The following is a 20,562-nucleotide window of genomic DNA, read 5'->3' as shown; positions in this document are numbered from 1 at the left end:
GCCTCTCTGCCTACTTGTGATTTCTCTGTCAAATAAATAAATAAAATTTACTTTATCAATAAATAAACTTTACTTTAAAAAATATTTAATTACTTTTTTTAATAATAAAAATCTCAATTACCAGCAAGACTGCCATCAGTACAGGCCCATATTATTTTCCTTCCCATGGGTATCCACAGCAAGGTAAAAGTTTTGCATCCATGGCTAGGAAAGAGCTGGGTCATTCCTTTTTTTTTTTTTTTTTTAAGCTGGGTCATTCTTAACTAGGAGCTAGTTATCTGAACTAGTTATCTGAAAGAGCTATTAGAAAGTCTCCCCGTCATACTTTCTCTTATCAAAATGGAGCTACTCTAGATCACCGCAGGACCTAGGTAACTCGGAGACTAAGAAAAAAGGAATCATTCATTAGGGAGTGTGAGAAATGTCTTAGGGTTGATTTTGTTTAAATGCCAATGTGAATTGATCATTAGCATTTGCGAGAGCTGTGCAAATAACACCACCTAAGGGGCTAAACCAACATGGGATTGTTTCAAAGCAATTAATTCACTTCCAAGCTTCTTGTATTAACACCACCTTATTTCCCCAGTGTAGATATACAATTTGTCTTAAAAATCAACCCAAAACTGTGATATTCCACCAACAAGATTACAGGGTGAAAGCACAACCCCCTAGTCAAATGCAAATTATAGTCATATTAGTATGCTAATGAGCTAGGTGATAAACTGCGGGTCAAATTTCTCCTTCTTCAGCTTAAATAGCACTTGAAGAGGTTTATTTCTAAATGTTTGGAAAACCTAGGAGCAGCAACAATTAAGGTTTATAACATGAATGTTATCTGTTCAGCAATATGAAAAATTAATAGACAGGACTAAACTAAAATGAGACATAATTCTTTCTAATGATTTGCAAGTTATTGGTAAAGATGGCTTCAAGGAAACATATTTAATTATTCTAAATTTGGAGGGAAGTCTTTTCAAAATTCCTTGTTTTACAATTTTAAAAAAATTAGGTCTGTTTTGTCTAGCCGAAGGAAATTTCAGGAGAAGCCAAGGAGGAAAATACTCTAGAAAAAAGTGTTGAAAGGAGATAAAGGTTTTCATGAGAAAGAATGTTTAGAGATGTCAATTTCTTTTTTCTGACAACTTATCAAAGAAGACTTTCTTGATTGAACCTACTTCCATCACTAGATTTCATCAGCTCACAAAAAAGCTATGTGCTTCTACAGTTTTTCTACAAATATTCATTATCTTTTATATATTCATGTTCATTTTCCTTAAAATCCAAAGCAACTCTGATCATATTTTGCAGCATCCAGCTCGGCTCCTGGCCTGCAGGGCAGGCTTGGGAAAGCCCAGGGAAGACTCCAGATGTCCAGGAAGTGTGGTGGAGAGAGCCTGAAAATGGGGTCACATAGACACCCCCACACACTCTGCTTTCTGTGCGTCCATGTCCAGCTCTAACCCCTGCACTTTCACAAGCTGTATCACCATGGGCAAGTTATCGAATCTCCCTGAGCCTCAACTTTGACAATTGGAAAAGACACATAATAAAGCTTTAGGTCCAACGTGGTGGTTCCAACCTCGGCTGCACAGCGGAATCACCTGGAGAACTTTAGAAACACTGCTGACTGGGTCCTACTCCCAGAGCTTCTAAATTTGTCTGTATGGCTGCTGCAAGGGCATAGGGAATTTTTAAACTCCCTATGTTGTTGTAATGGGCTGTATAATGTAATGGGATGAAGAATTAGTGCTCTAAGGGTGTTATAGGAATTAGTTCGAACAAAGAAAAACAGTACCTGACAAGCAGTAGTTAAAAGTACTTGTTTTCTTTTTTCTGTGGTTGGTTTTTCTCTTTGTGCTGATAGCTGTGCTTGATCCTATATGGAAGCTAAGAGGGAGAATTCATTCAAAGATTTGTTTTACTTTTTTAAACTTTTTATTTTGAAATTATCTTAAACTTACAAAAGAGTTACAAGAATAATACACAGAATTCCTATATACCCTTCAACCAGATTCACCAGCTGTTAACCAACCAGCTGTTAATAATGAAATACATTTACTCTATCTCTCCTCCACATTCTCTGGACACATATAAATTTTTTTCCTGAACTAGTCAAGAGGTTGTTGCAGAAAACATGGAACTTTACCACGAAAGAACACGTATTTATGAAGAATAAGGGCATTCTCCTACATACCTACAGGACAATTATTTGGCAAATTTAACCTTGTACAGTAGTATTATCTAATCAATAGTCCATATGTAACTTCTCCGATTTTTCAGTAATATCCATATGGCATGCCACCATCCCCTCCCCCCAACAATCAGGATCCAATCCAGGATCATGAATTGCAGTTGGTGTCGTATCTTTTCTTTCTTTTATTCTGACATAATTCTTCTGCCTTTCACGAAACTCAGAGTTTTTAAAAAGAACTGGCCGCCGGTTGTTTTGTATCCCATGCCATTTTTCTTGTAAGTGTACAGTTTAATGATTTCTGGTAAATACACAGAGAGGTGCAGCTATCACTATAATCCAGTTCGGAACATGTCCGTCATTCCCCCCCAAATTCTGCTTTCCCCACTCAAACCCCCAGCCCTACGTAACAACTGGTTTTCTTTCTGTTTTGATAGTTTGGCCTTTTCAGAATGTCAAGTAATAGAATTATACAGTACTGTATTCAATCTTTTAAGTCTGACTTCTTTCATTCAGCCTAACGTTTTTGCGGTTCACACATTTGCAGCATATCTTGGTAGTTTGTTCCTATTTTTTTGCCGAATAGTACTGTTGTATGGATTTTATATAGAAGTGGGCAAATTCTAAGATGGTCTTAGATAACTCCTGCTTTCTGGTATTCATGCCCTTGTGTGGTTTCTTCCCATTGAGAGTGGGCTGGACCTAGCAACTTGCTCCTAATGAACTGAATTTGGTGAGATGTCATTCCTAAGATTAGGTTATAAAGAGACTATAGCTTTCCTCTTAGGGCTTTCTCTTTCTCTCTCTCTCTCATGAATCGCTTGCTCTGAGCAGCCATGATGTAAGCAGCCTTATGGAAAGATCCCTCATGGCAAAGGAACTGATGTTTATGGTCAGAACTAACGAGAACCTGAGGCCTATGAACACCATATGAGTGAGCATGGACTTCAGATGAGATGCAACCCTGAATAGCACCTTCACTTCAATCTTGAAAGAGACTAGAGTTACCCAACTAAGCAATGTCCAGATTCCAAACCCACAGGAACGGTGAGAAAATAAACACTTTTTTTAGTCATTACATCTTGGGGGGGGTGGTGGTGATTTGGACATAGTAATACATAACTAACATATTTTATTTCTTCGTTTACTAGTTGATGGACAGTTGGATTGTTTCTGGGTTTGGGCTCTTATGTCATATTGCTATGAACATTCACATACATGTCTCAAAGGACTTTTCTTATGGCATCAAGCTCTCTTGGCTTGTACTATTCCTATAGTTCCATTTATCACTTTGGTTTTTTAACTATTTCTGTGCTTAAAGCACTTTCTTATCTTGTCAAATAAAATTGTGCAATCTACCACCTATCCCTACAGTAATATTTTAAATCAGGACACTATATGTTAGAGAAGGAAATTTGACTTAGTTTAAAAAATCATTAGGCTCCAAACTATACAGAGCACTAACTACTTCTTGATAGCCAGAGTATTAATAGTTCAGGATATTAAAAAACTATTTGGGGACAGCAGTGGTTATTTGCTGAATTTTATACTGGATATGTGTAAAGGGTAGTTTTGTGTCCTGGGAGAATTAAGGTCATATTTTCTTTTTTGGCTTCCTTGCTCTCCAAAGAATATATCTCTTAGAAAAAACATTTTTAATCTAGTATGCCTGCACAGTGGTAACTGCATTCCTTTCGGGGTTTTTTTTTTTTTTTTAAGATTTTATCTATTTTTTAAAGATTTTATTTATTTTATTTGCTTATTTTTAAAGATTTTATTTATTTATTTAACAGAGACAGACACAGCTAGAGAGGGAACACAAGCAGGGGGAGTGGGAAAGGAAGAAGCGGGCTTCCCGCTGAGCAGGGAGCCTGATATGGGGCTTGATCCCAGGACTCTGGGATCATGACTTCAGCCAAAGGCAGATGCTTAACCCACTGAGCCACTGAGGCACCCTGCATTCCTTTAATTCTCAACTAAGAATACAGTCACCATGACTATGTTTTCAAGATTTTCTTTGCATAGCTAATATATGGACCAGATTCTAGTAGTTAGCATCTAATGAGCCCTTACCATGTGCCAGGTATTATTCTAAACCTTTCATATGCATTATACTTTATTTAATCCTTGTAATGATCTTAACTGTTACAGCTCCCTCAGGTAGGTATTCCTGACGGTCCCTTCACACATTTCTAGGGGATGCCATTCATATGTTGGATTCTATATGAATGCCTGCAATTATACAGTGCCAGGCTGCTTGTTAGCATTGTCTATTACATTCTCTACTCAACAGATGAAGAGGCACAGAAATGTTAAGTATCTTGTCCAAGTGGCTTTGTAAGTGGCTGAGCTAGTATCTGCATATAGGTTATTTGGCTTCTACCAGGGCATGAAATCTCTTATATACTGTACTCTTTTGAAGAATCTTAATTCAGGGTTTTAAAAAAAAGTCATGTTGGTATGATCATTTTATTTTTTTTATATGGTCATTTTAGATAATTATTTCTAGAGCATTGTTTCTCAAGGAGTGATCCTTGGACCAGAAAGATCAGCATCACCAGGGAGCTTGTTAGAAAAGTGAAATATGGGGTGCCTGGGTGGCTTGGTGGGTTAGGGCCTCTGCCTTCGGCTGGGGTCATGGTCCCGGGGTCCTAGGATTGAGCCCCGCATTGGGCTCTCTGCTCAGCGGGGAGCCTGCCTCCTCTCTCTCTGTCTGTCCCTCCGCCTACTTGTGATCTCTCTCTATCAAGTAAATAAATAAAATCTTAAAAAAAATGTGAAATATAATGCTCTCTGTCCCATCCTGGACAAACTGAATCAGAAAGTCTGGAATGAGTCCCAGCAATCTGCACTTTACAAGCCCCCAGCTAATTCTGATGCATGCTCAAGTTAGAGAACTACTAAATTTAGGAAATAATAGGTTGTTTTTTTTTTTTTTAAAGGAAAACAATATTGGTATTTATATTTTTTTCTATTTGCTTTAGACCAAGTTTTATTTCAAGTAACCTACTCAAATTAGCCCATGTGTTTATTATACTCTTGATCTATGCTATAAGAAGTAATAATCTTACAGAATTCAAGGGAAAGGCAAGAGTAAGAACAGGGCAGTCACTCTCTCCAGCTCCCCTATAAAAGTGATGTAGCTACCCACTCCCTAGGTCTCTTTCTCCTCTTTCAAATGTTCAAAAAGGAAAATCTGATTGATTTAGCTGTGCAATGGGGTGCATCCTCTTGTGCCAGCCAACTGTCTACATATGGCTTACTTGCCTAAGTCCGGGGAAGGAGTGATGTTACATAGTACAAATAGGCCAGAGGGGGCTCTGTTGTGATGGAGGCAAGTAAGAATCTTTTGGAGGGGAGGATGGATGGAATCAATGACCTGCATCTTTGATACACAGTTTATGTTTAAAATAATGTGGTAAATACAAGAAGAATGCATTTGTTCTATCATGTTTGTTACTGAACGTGCAGGATTTGAGCTTCTTAATTGTTTTTGGAAAGGATTCTATGGACCTGGCCAGAGCAGAAGCCCAGTGTAGAGCAGCAATGAGTGAGGTTCAATACATTTCTCCGTCAAGTGGGAACAAAGACACTGAAGTAAATAAAAGGAGAGATTTTAATTGCCAGATTAACTGAATTAAAGTTGGTTTTTTTTTTTTCTCTTAAAGATCTGAAGATATTTTCCAAAAGAATATGAAATGCAGTATCTGTTTATGAGAAAATAAATCCAGTGGTAGTTCAGGCTTCTTCAAAGTGACACCATCATTAGCTGCCTTATGTATTGTATCCAGCTATTACCTGAACAGTATGTGACCTTTGAACAAATCCTGGCTGAATAGTCTGGCTGCCCTGTTTCTATCCCATTTGCATTCTCCTGAGCCACAGCTGATTGGATCAAAGGTAGACATATGACCAAGGAGAAACAAGCCATTTCAGAAAATTAGGTTTTCTATCTCCATATTTTGCTAGCTAGGCACATTAATGATGGAGCACTAGAGCAAAGATCTCTAAAACCTTGATACTGAGAGTCCTGAAATGTATTGATTCCCATCTTTCCTGTAACTTAATCATTCTCTGTTCCTTTATGGACTATGAAAGTATTTTTATAATGTAACTACTTTTAAAATAATATATTAGTGGTGCCGGGGTGGCTCAGTGGGTTAAGCATCTGCTTTTGGCTCAAGTCATGATCCTGGAGTCCTGGGATCAAGCATCATATTGAGCTCCCTGCTTAGTGGGGAGTCTGCTTCTCCTTCTCACTCTGCAACCCCATGCTCTCTCTCTCAAATAAATAAAATCTTTTAAAAAAGGAAAAAAGAATTTTTACTTGAGCAAATTCAATAGGTTTCTATTATATTCATGTAAACATGTTCTAAGACCCATAGTTATTAAAAATAGTTTAATAATAGTAGTATTCGTTAGAAAAAAAGAGAGTATGTGTGTATGTGTTTAAAGCATGATTCAAATATCATTAAACTCCAGGGTTGGAAGAAAATTGAGAAATTTGCTACTTAGAGCAAAAGCCCAGTGCAGAGCAACAATGAGTGTCAACACAAGTCTTTATTTATTAACAAAGATAAAATTGGGAGCTAAAAAGAATAAATAATTTGCCCATTTTCTTCTTGTAATTCAGAATTCTGGGTTCTTTCTACCAAGCAGTACCACTTCCCTGACATGAGAAGAGACAGCAATCATATCAGTAAGAAATGCATATTTCAAAGTTTCAATTATTTTTAATGCTTATTTTATTCTTAGAAGACTTGACTGCCACAGAACTGAAAATAAATTCTCCTATGTATTATAATATCTATACATAAGCAACATTTTATATCATGATTGCTGGATATCAAGGACATTCAAAAAAGAAATTACTGCAATTTAAAATGGAATTTTACTGACAAGTACTAAATTTTCGTCTCTGCTTATTCATTTTAAATCATATAATAAAGAGAATTTAATGATAGAATGATTCTTATGGGTATAGGAAAAAATTGCTTCCTCTTTGCTAAACCCATCTAAGGTAATTGAAGATTAATAATACTATATGTTGTAAAAATTGGCTTATTTTCACTAATGGAAGACACATCACCACTCAGATGTTATAGTCTGTGACTTGGAAAGGAAAAAGAAGTAGAATGCCTACAGACCGGACCGACCACATTATTTGTACAGCCCAGTGGAATACGAAAATATGGCACCTTGTTCAAAAAAGCAGAGAAAGTGCCAATGTGCTGCAGTGCTAAAGGTACTAAAATACAAAATGTTTTTCTTTCTTCCTTTCCTCTATCTCAACTCACCTTGCTGTTTTTAAATATGTTACTTAATGTCCTGCACAGGGATACCTTCAAGATGAGGGCAGCTGCTCATTGGCACTCAGGGCCCCATCCCATGTCTATGTACACTCACCATCCCCTAGCTGCCAGCTTCACCTCTCTACAGCTGCGGGGCCTATATGCTGTGCCCTGGAAGGGACAGGAAGTCAGCTTTCCTTGGCATGGCCCATCACCCTAACCCATGGCAGACAGGCAGCCCCAGAAGTCTGCAGTCTCCACATGTAAAATGTGCCTTACATAGCTCTGCCGTGGAAAGCCTCCACTTTCACCTGATGTCAACCTTGAAGTAGGAACCAAATCATATTCAGATCCCCTCAAAAGAAAATCCATCCATCAAATATTTATAGGTGATGCAGATTCTGCTGAAGATTTTGTAAGGGAGCCAGGGGAGGATTTCACAAACCACAGTGAATAGCACACAACTTTATTAATGCCCTCCTCCAATTTGTCCTTCTTCTCTTGTCCCATGGAGGGAGTAACAAAGATTCATCATTTTCCCCTAGATGATCCGACTTTCAAATCTTCCTCTGTGCACCACTACTATTCTCTCTCTTCTTTACTGCCTTAGTCCTAACCTGAACTATTGGCTTGAAAATGACTGCCTCTTAGCCAATACGTAAGACCAGGCAGTCCCAGAAATAATGGCTATTTAGACATAAAAGTTGTGCTCTATGAACAGATTGGGTATGGCTGAGTACTAGAAGGAGAGTGGGTAGGGCAACACAGGCAGCACTAATTCTTAGGTGAGAAAATGTGCACATCAGCTTAAAGTAGAGTCATATTCAGGACATTTGGGTGTTTCAGCATGGCTCGAAGAAGAAAGAGAAAACAAAGAGAAGTCGAAAGAAAATGAAAAACCCCCACGATGTAACAATTGGTTTTGTTAAATTATTATCCATTTGTTTAATCTTTGTCTGAATAAGACAGTGCAACAAACACACACAAACTAACCACAAAACTAATAAGTTAATTCAACAAATATTTTTTTAATTGTCTACTGTATGCCAAGCAGTGTTCAAGATAATTAGACCATATCAGAGGACAGAAGAAAGACTTGTCCCTGGGAAGCTTACATTTTAGTCAGGGAGCCAGACTTAACAAAAACATAATAAATAAACTATCCAGTGTGTGGGAAGATGATGATTGCTATGGGAAAGAAAAGGTACAATAGGGAAAGGGGATTAGGATTCTTGGGACTTGGTTGGGGATAATTTGCAGTATTAACTAAGGAGGCCAAGGCAAGCCTCATTGTGAAAGTAAAATTTAAGTGCAGACTTAAAGGAAGTGAGAGAGTTAGCTAAGCAAGTATCAGGAAGAAGAACATTCCAGGCAGAAAGCAAAGGTCGCAGGGCTGGGTGTGCCTGACACCATCAAGAAAGAGCAGGGAGGCCAATGGTGGCAGTGGTAGGGTTAGAGCATGTAAGACGTGGTGGACTATAATAAGGGCTTTGGCAGTATTCTGAATGAAATGAGGAAGCCACGGAGTAGTTATGAGATGAGGCGTTACGTTAACTCACAGATTTTAAGACGATCCCTCCGGCTGCTATGGTAAGGAAATATTGCCCAGGCGCAAGAGGAGAAGCCAAGAATTAGGAAGTATTAAAGTCATTCAGCTGAGAGAGGACTGTGGCTTTGAGCAGGATGGTGACAGTAGAGGTAGGGAGATGGGGGTGAGATTCTAGACATATTTTAAAGAGAAAGAGAGGAGCCAAAGGTGACTTCAAGGTTTGAGACTTGCACAATCAAAGAGACAGAGTGAAGCAATTGACCACAGTCACTAAAAATGCCTAACTCTAAATGCACTATTACTGGGGAACAAAAATTTGTATTTGCTACAATATAATTTGGAATCTCTTTAATACTGCCTTCTCTAAACAATTACCTCATTGGTCAAAAGTCAGTTTCACAACTGTATATTTAATTTTGAATAAACTCTATTTACTAGATAGCCAATTGTTATAGACAAAATTTGTTTTATTCTTCTAGCGGTAGAAAAGGAAACCGACCTCTATAGCATCTCTTATGCAATTCTTTTGGGCAATTCCTAAAATTGCAGTAGGTTGACTTTCTAGTTGTTGTTCATTTAAAAAATAACAAGGGCCGCTAGCATTTACCGAGCACTTATTATTCACCAGGTCATGTGCTCCATTGTTTCACATACATTGGCCTCATAGCACCCCTCTGAGGCTGGAATTGCTATCTTCATTTTAGACACAAAGAGATTCAGAAAATGTTGAAATATTTTGCCTGGGCTAGTAAGTAGTGGAGCCAGGATTCTAACCTGAGTCTAAGCCTATAGCTTTTAAGAACTGTACAAATTGTCTCTCTACTTGACTGCTAAGGAGGGAGGGACCAGGGAAGGCATACAGAATTTCAGCACTTTTTGTCCCTAAGAATTATTGAAGCTTTAGGTTTCCCTCTGTCTTAAGTCTATTTGGGCTGCTATAACACAATACCAAAGATTGGGTGGCTTATAAACAGCATACATCTACTCACAATTCTAGAGCCTGGGAAGTCCCACCATTTGGTGTCTGGTGAGAACCCAATTCCTAGTTCATGGCCAGTCATCTTCTCACCATAACCTCCCATGATGGAAGGGGCACGGGAGTTCTGTGGGGCCTCTCTCATGAAGGCACTCATCCCATTCCATCTCCCCTCTCAAGACCTAATCACATATGACTTTGGCGGGGGTGGGGGGGTAATATTCAATCTATAGCAGCCTCTTCTGTGATTGATTAGTATAATTTTAAACATGCCTATTTTTAATTGAGTTTCACTGGTTACATTCTAAGCCTTAGTTTCCCCATCTTTGAGAAAGGAAGCTAGACTGGTGATTTCCAGGTCTTTAAAAATTTCAACTCTTGGGACTCTTGGGTGGCTCAGTTGCTTGGGTGTCTTCCTTTGGCTCAGGTCATGATCCCAGGGTCCTGGGATGAGTCCTGCATGGGGCTCCTTGCTCAGTGGGGAGCCTGCTTCTCTCTCCCACTGCTGCTTCTCCTGTTTGTGTTCTCTTTCCCTCTCTAATAAATAAGTAAAATCTTAAAAAAAATTCAACTCTCTCAAGGTACATATCCTATCACTATGAGGTATTCATTGTAGAAGTTCTCAATGAGGTAGAAGTAAGACAGCGTAGGAGGGGCAGCTGGGTGGCTCAGCAGGTTTAAGCTTTTGATACTTGGCTCCAGCTCAGGCCATGATCTCAGAGTCATGAGACGGAGCCTGGCAAGAACTCTGTACTCAGTGAGGAGTCTGCCTGAGATTCTCAAGATTCTCTTTTACCTTCTGCCCCCCCACCCTTCATTCTGCCCCACCAATCCCAAATACTCTCTCTCTCTCTCAAGAATATAAATAGATATTTAAAAAGAGAGAGAGTGTGAGTGCCTGGGAATTTGGCAGAACTTGGCCCTAAAGATTCTGATAGTTCCTCTAGATCCATTAGATCAGTGGTTTTTCTTTTCTTTTCCTTTCTTTTTTTTTTTTTTTAATATTTTATTTATTTGTTTGACAGAGATCATAAGTAGGCAGAGAGATGGGGTGGGGGGGCAGAGGCTTTAACCCACTGAGACACCCAGGCACCCCATATCAGCGGTTTTCAGATTGTGTTCCTGGAGGAACACTGGATGAAAATGCCTGGGCTTTCCCAGCCTTTCAGTATCAGCCCATTTTTCAACCACAGTATGTCCACTCTGATCTGTTTCATAGAGTTGGATTCCATGTAAGGTTTCAAAGAAAACAAAACCCTATCAGTCTACTTTGAATAATATGAAAACTGCCATTCTAATTAAGTGCTCCTTATACTTTAATGTGTATATGAATCACCCATGGGGAGTTCTAAAAATGCCGATTCTTATTTAGTGAGTCTGGGTTAAGGCCTGGGATTCTGCACTTCTAATAAACTCCTGGTGATGCCAAAGCTGCTGAGCATGCTCAGATTACACTTTGAATATAACAAGCACTAGAATGATCTCTAGAGCTTTAAAAACTCTAATGGTTTTTCTACGCAAATGAAAAGTCTTTTTTTGGAATTTTCCTTAGAACAATTTTAGCTCAGGTTACCAAAATTGTAAATTTTAGATTTCATCTCCTCTTACTCCCCAAGTCTTTGTCTTCCTTTGTCTTTCCAACTGTCTATCTCATCCTCTCAATGCCTCTCTTTTCTTCATCTTTTGAAAAGTAGATACTGAACCTTTAGGACATGCATTTAAAAATCTTTCTACACACTGTGAACATTGCGCCTCAGCCAGTTCCTCTCAGCAAGAGCTAACTATTGGAGGGTCTGCGAAATTTGCCACAAGTGAGTTATTTAAAGGTAGTTATGGTGACACTTTCTTCTAAATTTAGCAACTTAATGAACTTCTCCAGATTAAGGAGTAACTGTCTTGCACTCTTCCACCCTTTGTGTGAAAAATTTAGCACATACTTGAGACTGATTATTTTCTTTCCTGTGTTAGAGCCTTCAAACATTTCCTTTCTCAAAATACTTCCTCAGCTGCCTTTTCCCCACATTATCCTTTTTCTGCAAAGAGGGGGAAAGGTTTATCCACTTCTCAAAGCTTTGATTCCCAGCTCTGTCTCCCCTTGAGCCTCTATACAGCCCTATGTCTCCACATCCAACTATCCAACCCAGGGGTCAGCAATTTTCTTCTGCAAAGGTCTAGATAGTAAATATTTTCAGCTTTGTGGTCCATAGGTTCTCTGTTGCAACTACTCAACTCTTTCTTGTGACGTCAAACCAGCCAAAGGCAACACGTAAATGAATGTGTGTGGCTGTGTTCCATTAAAACTTTATTTACAAAAGCACAAGGCAGGCCAGATTTGCCAACTCCCCTCCCACCCCTCAAGGCCATAAGTTTGCTGACCCCTGATCTACATGCATGTTGAAACTGGACTAGTCAGATTGTACAGCTCCTGGGAATTTGGAACTGGCACTGGGAAATGGAGTTAAGTAATAAATGTGGGTTGCTTAGCAGGAAAATTGGGCAAACTGGGTGGAGGCCAGAAGTGGAGAGCAGGGGCCGCTATTTGGGACTGCCATAGTAGTATGCAAGCACACAAGTTAGCAGAGGAGCCCATCTGCAGAGGAAATGAAGCAGACATACAAAGAAAAGCTCAGATTAGAGACTGGAAGTTGAGAGAGAGAGAAAGGGGAAAGGAGGGTTCTTGTGATGTTGGCTTTGCTTTCCACAGTTTTGTCTCACAAAATCCATGCCTATTTTTATATTCGTTCCTCCTTTACTTTAGCCAGCTGGTGCGAATTTCTGTTTCTTGCAACCAGATAACCCCTAACTCGAGCAACCTTTTACACTCCAGATATTCTAAATGACTGACAGTTCTCTGACTTGAACAGTTAGGCTCTCACATAGCTGAGGCTTTGCTAGGTGTAGTTCCACTCCCCATCCCCCACATTGCCACTTCTCCTCCATATTCTTTTCTTTCTGCAAAGTTTGCTCAGACATTATCTCCTATGGCTGAATTAGGACTTGGTTCCCACTGCTCCTTATGTAAAGCTTTGTCATTGCACTCATAATGCCACATTATATTTTCTGATTTCCTTCTCTGTAGTTATAACTACAACTTTTATCCCTGTGCTGTGTACAGGGCCTGGTACATAGTAAGAACTTAACGCAGAGGTAAAGCTACCCAGTGGTAAATAAATCTGTAACTTAAGGATAGGTTCTAACCACCCTGAAGGCTCCAGATCCTCAGCTGTCCCTTCCAGCTTCATGAGCCAAAACAGAAATAATATAAACTGATAAATTTATTCATATGTAAAGGACTATAGAAAAGTAGTCAATATGTCTTTATAATCGACTTTGCTAATTGTTGTTCAAACCTATGTTCTCACTGAATATTTTGTCTATTTTATCAATAGCAGAATATGTTAACATCTCATGCTAAAATTGTTGATTTTTTTACATTTGCTTTCAGTTTTGTAAAGTTTTTGTGCCATCATTTTCCAGCTTCAGACTAACTATTCTATTAAAAAGTCAGTTCTAAATCTATTATTTCTTTAAAGATAAGCTCTTATTTTCCTTAGTTCCTCTTTAGATTTTTCTCTTTGTCTTTGGATTTTAGCATTTTTTTTTCATGATGTATCTACATGCCAACTATATCCTGCTGGTGATTCCTTAATTCAAATATTATTTCTGCCCAATACTATTTTTCCTTTCCTTCCAGAATTCCAACTACATGCATATTAAGCTTTATAACTATATCTTCTATGTGCTTTCCCTGTGTTGTGTATTTTCCATCCTTTTTCTTACACCTCATTCTGCATAGTTTCTTCTCAACTATCTTCTAGTTCACAAACTCTATCTTTATCTGTGTCTAATATGCTGTTATACCCAGCACTGAGTTCTTATCTTCAGCTAGTGAATTTTTTCGTTCTAAAATTTTCATCTGATTCTTTTTTTCAGGTTTCTAGTTATCTGTCTAAATTTTTATTCTTATGTTTTATTTACTTATACATAGAAAGCATTGTTATTTTAAAATCTGTATCTGATAATTTCACTATCTGAATCCCTTTTGTTCAGTTTTTGTTGTTGTTTCTATTGTTTTTTGTTTGTTTCTTTGTATGACTGATTATTTTTCACTGTGTACTAGATATAGTTTTTGTAAAATTGTACAAAGGATCTGAGGCCTAAAATGATATTACTTTACTCCAGAGAAAATTTCAGTTTGCTTCTGCCAAGGGCTTCAGGGCATTAGCTTAAAGGAATTAATCTAATCCAATCTCAGGGGTGAGATGATTTGAAATGGAGATGTCTCCCCTTTACTTCTAGGATATAACCACTTGGATTCCTTGTCCAAAGAAAGGGGGCTTCAACCCAATCATGCTCCTTCCCCCTTTGCATATCTTAAACTCTAATCACTATCCCCCATTCCTGTTCATACTCTCAGCAACCTTCTATGGAATATATAAGTGGATTCACTGGGCCTCCATCAACCCTCAGGTCATGGACTATAATTTCTATCTAACACATTCAAGCTGATATTTTTATATTTTGCTAAGTTTTTCCAGTGTCCTTAGTAAGACACTAGTCCTAGTAAGTGTCCTTAGTAAGAAACTAGTGAGACACTAAGTCCTAAGTAATTTGGTCCAAATTACTGCCAATAACAGGATCTATAGAAATGTAGGTTCTTGGGTACCTGGGTGGTTCAGTTGGTTAAGTGTCTGCCTTCAGCTCAGGTTTACGATCCCAAAGTCCTGGGGTTGAGCCCTGAGTCAGGCTCCCTGCTTAGCAGGAAGTCTGCTTCTCCCTTTCCCTCTGTCTCTTCTCCTGGCTTGTGCTCTCTCTCGCTCACTCTCTCTCAAATAAATAAACTAAATCTTTATAAATAAATAAGATTTTAAAAAAGAGAAATGTAGGTACTATCAAATACAGGCAGTTGCACTTAGGAAGTACACTGAAAAAATCCTCAAAGGAAAAAAAAAAAGAAGACCTTCATTAACAATTCCATCTTTTTAGCCCAAGTGGCAGACCAGTACTTAGAACTGTTGTATCCTAGTTCTGGCAGCTCGTAATTTGAGAAAAGTTACTACTTTTATCAACAAATATCACTGTTATATATTATACACATAATATATTATATATCACCTCTGTCCCAAAAACTGTTCCAAGAAATTAGACTATAAGAATGAAAAAGATATGGTCATTGACTTCAAGGGGATTGAAGCCTACAATTGTTATCAGTAAACTGGTTATTTTTAGAATCACCAAGTCATGATTAAAGAGTCTTTGTTAAATATATGTAATACAATGATAAATATATTTAAAGTATAAACACATATATTCAAGTTTATATCATTTTTTAGCCTAAATATGAGGGCATTTCAAACAATATATTTTCTAATGCATTTGTCTTCCAGGGAGGTTTATTACTGAATATGTTCCTTTAAAGTATTTTGGAGAACGAAGAATACAAACTTTGAAAGATATCTTAAATGCCAGGATCCTCTTTTTCCAAAAGAGTTAAACTATGCCTTCATAGCCTTTTCACTCTTGTAAACTCCTGGGAAAAGCTACTCACTCTGAATCATCATTATTTTTAATCAGAGCTTTTCCCTGATAGGTGTCCAAAGTCCTCTAAAATAGCCTTTAAGTATACAAGTGTCCCTGGACTCTAAACTTAAAGTGTGACAGATTTCCTAAGGGACCTGAGCTTTACCCACAGAGATTATTTAAATGTTCCCAGCCTCTCTATTGAATTAGTAGAGAGGACCAGCAGAGAGCTCTTAGTGGATGCCCATGCAGTACATTTATTATTTGACCTTGAACAAGTTACTTAACTGTTCTGGATTTGTTTTTGCATCCATGATAAACTGGGCTCCTAGAAGACATCTTTAAAGTATATATTAATTCCAGATCTCAAATTCTGTGATTCTTCTAGAGTTGAGGAAGACTGTTTGGTCACCTGAGTTTAAAATTGATTAGAGGGGCAACTGGGTGGCTCGGTGGGTTAAAACCTCTGCTTTCAGCTTGGGTCATGATCCCGGGGTCCTGGGATGGAGCCCTGCATCGGGCTCTCTGCTTGGCAGGGAGCCTGCTTCCCTTCCTCTCTCCCTGCCTGCCTCTCTGCCTACTTGTGATCTCTGTCTGTCAAATAAATAAATAAATAAATAATTGATTAGAAGGAAAAATAGAAACTAAAGTTCAATATATCAAATAAGATGCTATTACAATAATCTGTAAGGAGATGAAGACCTATATTATATTAGGGATCACCAAGGGCAGCAGAGATAAAACAAAGGACTAAGGTATGAGAAGGCCATAGCTCACCAGAAGCTACCTCCTCTCAATCTTCCCTTCGTTCCTCTGCTCCCTTTCTACTACCTTCTCCCTCCGGGAGACAAACCTTCAGTTTGTCCACATGAGGAGGCAACAGTGATTGCTCTAAAGGGAAAAAATGAAGCAACTCTTGCTTTAACTGAAGCTGACTGTATATTTACCTTGTGGCCTCTTACTCTAAATACAGTTATGAGGCCTTTCAGGACAGTGCAATGAGAACCAAATGGAACTGGCAGGTGATTTTGGTCAAATCGTACAGACACAGCATTCTCCTCTGTGGAATGAGGACTGAACACTTCCATTTTTTATTCCATTTTGATTTTATACATTCTGATGCCTATAATTCTTCTGTGTCTCTGTCATCCCCACAGTTTGACTTGTTTTATTATCAGTAGGAAGCTTGTTTCATAATCAGCTCACTTTATACTCACAGCCTGGCACATAGTGAATATTCAGTTAACATTCATTGCTCAGGAAGAATGTGAACCTCCCATGCATCAGTCACTATGCAGGTCTCTTCACCTTTTCTTTCAATCCATTCAGCACATTTGTGAGATAGGTATGACTACTCTTGTTTTTGAAGATGTGGATATAGATATTCAGAAATCTAGTAATCAGAATCATAATCTTAGTAAGATGGAGCCTTAGTTCTGCCACTTACCTTATATTTGTCAGGTTATTTTTCTAAGCCTCGGCTTCCTTATCTGTAAAGTGGGAATTTGTAAGAGTTAGGATAGGGTTTGCAGATTTAGCAAAAAAAAAAAAAAAAACCCACACAAACCACCAAATGGAACATTCTCTTGTTTAAAAAATATGATTCTGTATTTATCTGAAATTCTGATTTAATGGGACACTCCTGTGTTTTATCCGGCAACGCTATCTTAGCATTATGATTATTACAACGCATGTCAAAAATTTAGCTCAGTCCCTAGCACTTGGTGAGGGCTCAATAAATGCAATGCTTACTAAATTTTGGATCTGATTCCAACCCTTTTTTTTTTTCCACCACAAACACGCTGAGCTCAGTTTTCACTTAAAATTTCAGTAAAGCGAGTGTAATAACGACTTTTAGCTCATATTAAGGTTTTACCGTTCCTACAGCGCTTTCAAAGTCTGGCCAATGGCGGAAAGCTCTTGGGAAAGCCCCCAGAAGCTCCTGCTGTTGGAGGTCTACAGGGCAGTCCCAGCACCAGGCTTCCCCCGCCGACCGACCGGGGAGGCCACCCTAGCCCCGCCTCCGCACCATTTCGGCCACTCAGGGGCCGTGCCGCGCCCTGCCGCCCTCCTATAGGTCCTTCCGGACAGGCGAGGCCTTTCCATTTTTCCCGCCTTCCCAGCCCCTCCTCAGCCCGAAAGCAGCACTGGCCCACAACGTCTCCTCCCTGCCTTCCGTGCGAACCCCGCCCTTCCGGACACTGCATCACCCTTCCTTCCCATCAGCAGTTCAGAGCAGCCGGCGAGGACCCGGGCCGGCCCTTAGGTAGGAGGTGGGAGGGGACACCGAGGGGCGGGCCGAGCCCCCTCCGGAGTGGTCGCAAGAGGCGGGGACCAGAGGGAGGGGCGGGGCTAATCTCCTTGGCGCCGCGTTGCCATGGCATCGGGGGAGGGTGCAGGGAGGGGGAGGAAGCGAGCGGGAGGGGGATGTGGTGCTGCCGCGGCCGCCACCGCAGCTGCCGCTGCCGCTGCCTGCTCTTTGCCGCGTCTTCCCGGAGGCGGCTGCTGGGAGCCGTCGAGAGCAGCTGCGCTGCTCTGCCATATTGTGTCTTCCCCTGCCCGTCCCTCGCCTCCCCGCTGCGGCGGTCGAGCAGACGGTGAGTCCCGTGCGGAGTGGCGCCCTTCTGGGCGGGCGCCGCCGGGCGGCCGCGCTCCTAGCCCCGGCCCGCCGCGCAGTTCCCGGGCGCGGAGGCAGCGCGTGCGGTCGGCGCCCGGCGTGGGGCGCGGAGGCGGCTGTCCCGTGACGCGCCCGCGGCTGTCCCGTGACGCCCCCGGACATTTTTGTCCTGTGAGGAATTGGCGCCGGCATGGGGGTCTCCCCTGCGCTTGGCTTGGGTCCTGCGTGGGTTCCCGGGGGTGTCAAACTAAGGGGAGCGCGGCCCCGTGAGGAGTTAGGAGTTTTTCGTGAGAGGTAATGACTGCCCCGGAGCGGGTGCCGCGCGGCGGGATCCGTGGCTAGGGGTGCCGGCTCTCCGGCAAGGCTCGGGGGTGGCCCTGAGGACGCTTAGGGCTCCACTCGGGGCGAATCTGCTGTTAGAGGAAGTGCCTCAAGCCCCTCGGGAGTGTGTGCAGCACCCCCTCCCCCGCCTCCAAGTGGAGCGAGACGTGCCGGGCGTGAAGTCCTGGTCCGGCCCCAGACGGCCTGGCTGGGCCGGGCCAAGTAGTGCCCGGGGAGGCGCCAGCCGCTGCCTGGAGTGAACTTGTTAAGCCCGGGAGCTGCCGGGCGTTGGGGGTACAGGGGCGGGTCCCGGATGTGGGGGTGGCCGACCCCGGCACCCTCTGGCCCCTCCTCCAGCGGGCGCCCTGGGGGCCTCGCCGGGTAGCTGTCTTGGTGGGGTGCGAGTTAGGGTTTTTCTGCGCTGCAATATGGACACTTCCTGTTCGCCAACTCTCTTGGGCCCGTGGTTACTTCTGCCCTTCTGTCTTGTGTCTGGGAGGGTGAGAGGTCGTAGGCGAGGCCCTCCGCGTGCTGGGTTCGCCCCACCGCAGCCGCAGCAGCAGCGCAGCAGCGAGTCTGAAACCCGGGAGGACCGGGGGGAGTCAGGAGAAAGCGGGCCCCAGTGCATAACCCTCCATCCTCTACTGTTACTCAACTCCACCTCTTTTACCCCTTCGCAAAATGCCTCTGTTCACATCTTAGCTCGCGGGAGTGAGCTTAGCGAATTCAGTGGGGTGCACACTCGGGATCTTCTTGGACCTGATTTTTGATTTGAAGTCTCTTTAAAGCAGCCCCTGTACTTCGTTTTCACCTTACAGGAAAAAAAGTCTTATCATGCAAAGAAACGGCATGGTCTTTTTTCTACCCCAACTCCGCGGTGGAGGGAGGAGGAAGGTTATTTGTTTCCAGGTTAGTTTGTGCTGTTTCTCCTGTCTTCCTTCTGATTGTGACAGCCACGTGGCCGGCTGAGTGTAATAGAGTGCCCTAGCGCCACTAGATGTGAGGCTTCACTGGTACCCGCGGCTTTGCAATCGTGCTGTAGCCTCAAATCCACGTTTATTTTGGTGTTTTCGGAGATGAGGAAGTGGAAAAAGCTGAACTGTTCATGTCTATCCCTGTTCCGTCCGAATTGTAAGACTTACCTGTTACCTTGCAGTCCTTCTAAGGGTATATATTGACGTGGTTTTTTGCCTTCTTGTGCTGTTTTGATGATTCAGCTCTAAAAGCTCAGCAGTATTAGGTACCGTTAAGAGGTGGTGGGGCAATAGAGTAGAACATTATGGAGTTCCCCAACTCTGGGGAAAAAAAAAGTCGTTTGTATTTCAAAAGCGTTAGTGAGAGGTTCTGTGCAATAAGAAATAATCATGTTGTGGAATATTTCTTTTTGAGTTTTATAAAAGTCTTATTTTTTTCTCCTTACATAAAAATTCTGACCTGGAAAAATATATTATTAGTGAAAATACTTGTTTAGGGATGAGGTAAATACCGTTTGATTTATGTGTGCGCACTTTAAGCTTTTTTGGGGAAAGTTTTAATAGTTAATATGAATGTTAACATGAACAGATTTTATTTTAAGGAATGACATTTAATTTTAAAATAGAAGGTCAAAGGGTTGAAGATGAAAAAAATCCAAACTTTTGGAGAGTTGGAGAATTTTAGAATTTAGGTGTAATCCCTGGACACTAACGCATCATGTTTCATTTTGTAAAAGCTTTGGTGGATTTGAATTACTTCTGTAACATATGTTATTTGAATCAGTTTTACTTGAAGGGTGCTAAGCCACAGGAAACATTTAGAATGTGTAAAAGAATTATGTACAGAAGTTACAGCAGCACCCTTTATTAAAATTTATGCCATAACAATGGTTCTCAATCAATGAAGTTAATAAATAAAAAGTTTAGAGAGGCTTCAGTGCAGAGAAGATAATGTTATTGAGAAATTAGTATATGTGTTGACCACTGAGAGGAATGCTTAGTTGAGAAAGAAAAGTAAATGAGGTGATGAAATACTTATATAAAGCAGGAAGCACTGAAAACATATGCTGTCTGACACATTATTATGGGCTTCAACTATTGAATGAAACTTTTAAAAAGTGCT

The 20,562-nt window shown here is 40.9% G+C and overlaps 1 protein-coding gene and 1 long non-coding RNA gene across 6 annotated transcripts in view; one reads left to right on the top strand and one right to left on the bottom strand.

Moving 5' to 3' along the window:
* Positions 1–17,516, bottom strand: part of LOC132022572 (uncharacterized) — an 80,676-nt gene extending 63,160 nt beyond the window's left edge. Inside the window, exons 1-3 of the long non-coding RNA XR_009405630.1 lie at positions 17,404–17,516; positions 16,975–17,017; positions 1,796–1,887 (exon numbers count right to left, since the gene is read on the bottom strand). This is a non-coding gene — a long non-coding RNA (uncharacterized LOC132022572). The remainder of the gene's footprint in view (positions 1–1,795; positions 1,888–16,974; positions 17,018–17,403) is intronic.
* Positions 17,517–17,706: 190 nt separating this feature from the next.
* The window catches only part of FOXN2 (forkhead box N2), a 65,869-nt gene continuing 63,013 nt past the window's right edge, over positions 17,707–20,562 (top strand). Inside the window, exons 1-2 of one of the 5 annotated variants that reach the window (XM_059406116.1) lie at positions 17,943–18,124; positions 19,284–19,374. The gene's annotated coding sequence lies outside the window, so the exon portion shown is untranslated. Of the gene's footprint in view, positions 17,794–17,942; positions 18,125–18,228; positions 18,439–19,283; positions 19,375–20,562 lie in introns of those variants that run through there. The other 4 variants (XM_059406115.1, XM_059406113.1, XM_059406112.1 and 1 more) reach the window with 4 other exon arrangements.

The sequence above is a fragment of the Mustela nigripes genome, chromosome 7 (genome assembly GCF_022355385.1).
Source record: "Mustela nigripes isolate SB6536 chromosome 7, MUSNIG.SB6536, whole genome shotgun sequence".
NCBI lineage: Eukaryota > Metazoa > Chordata > Mammalia > Carnivora > Mustelidae > Mustela > Mustela nigripes.
This window is presented reverse-complemented; position numbering and strand designations above follow the sequence as displayed.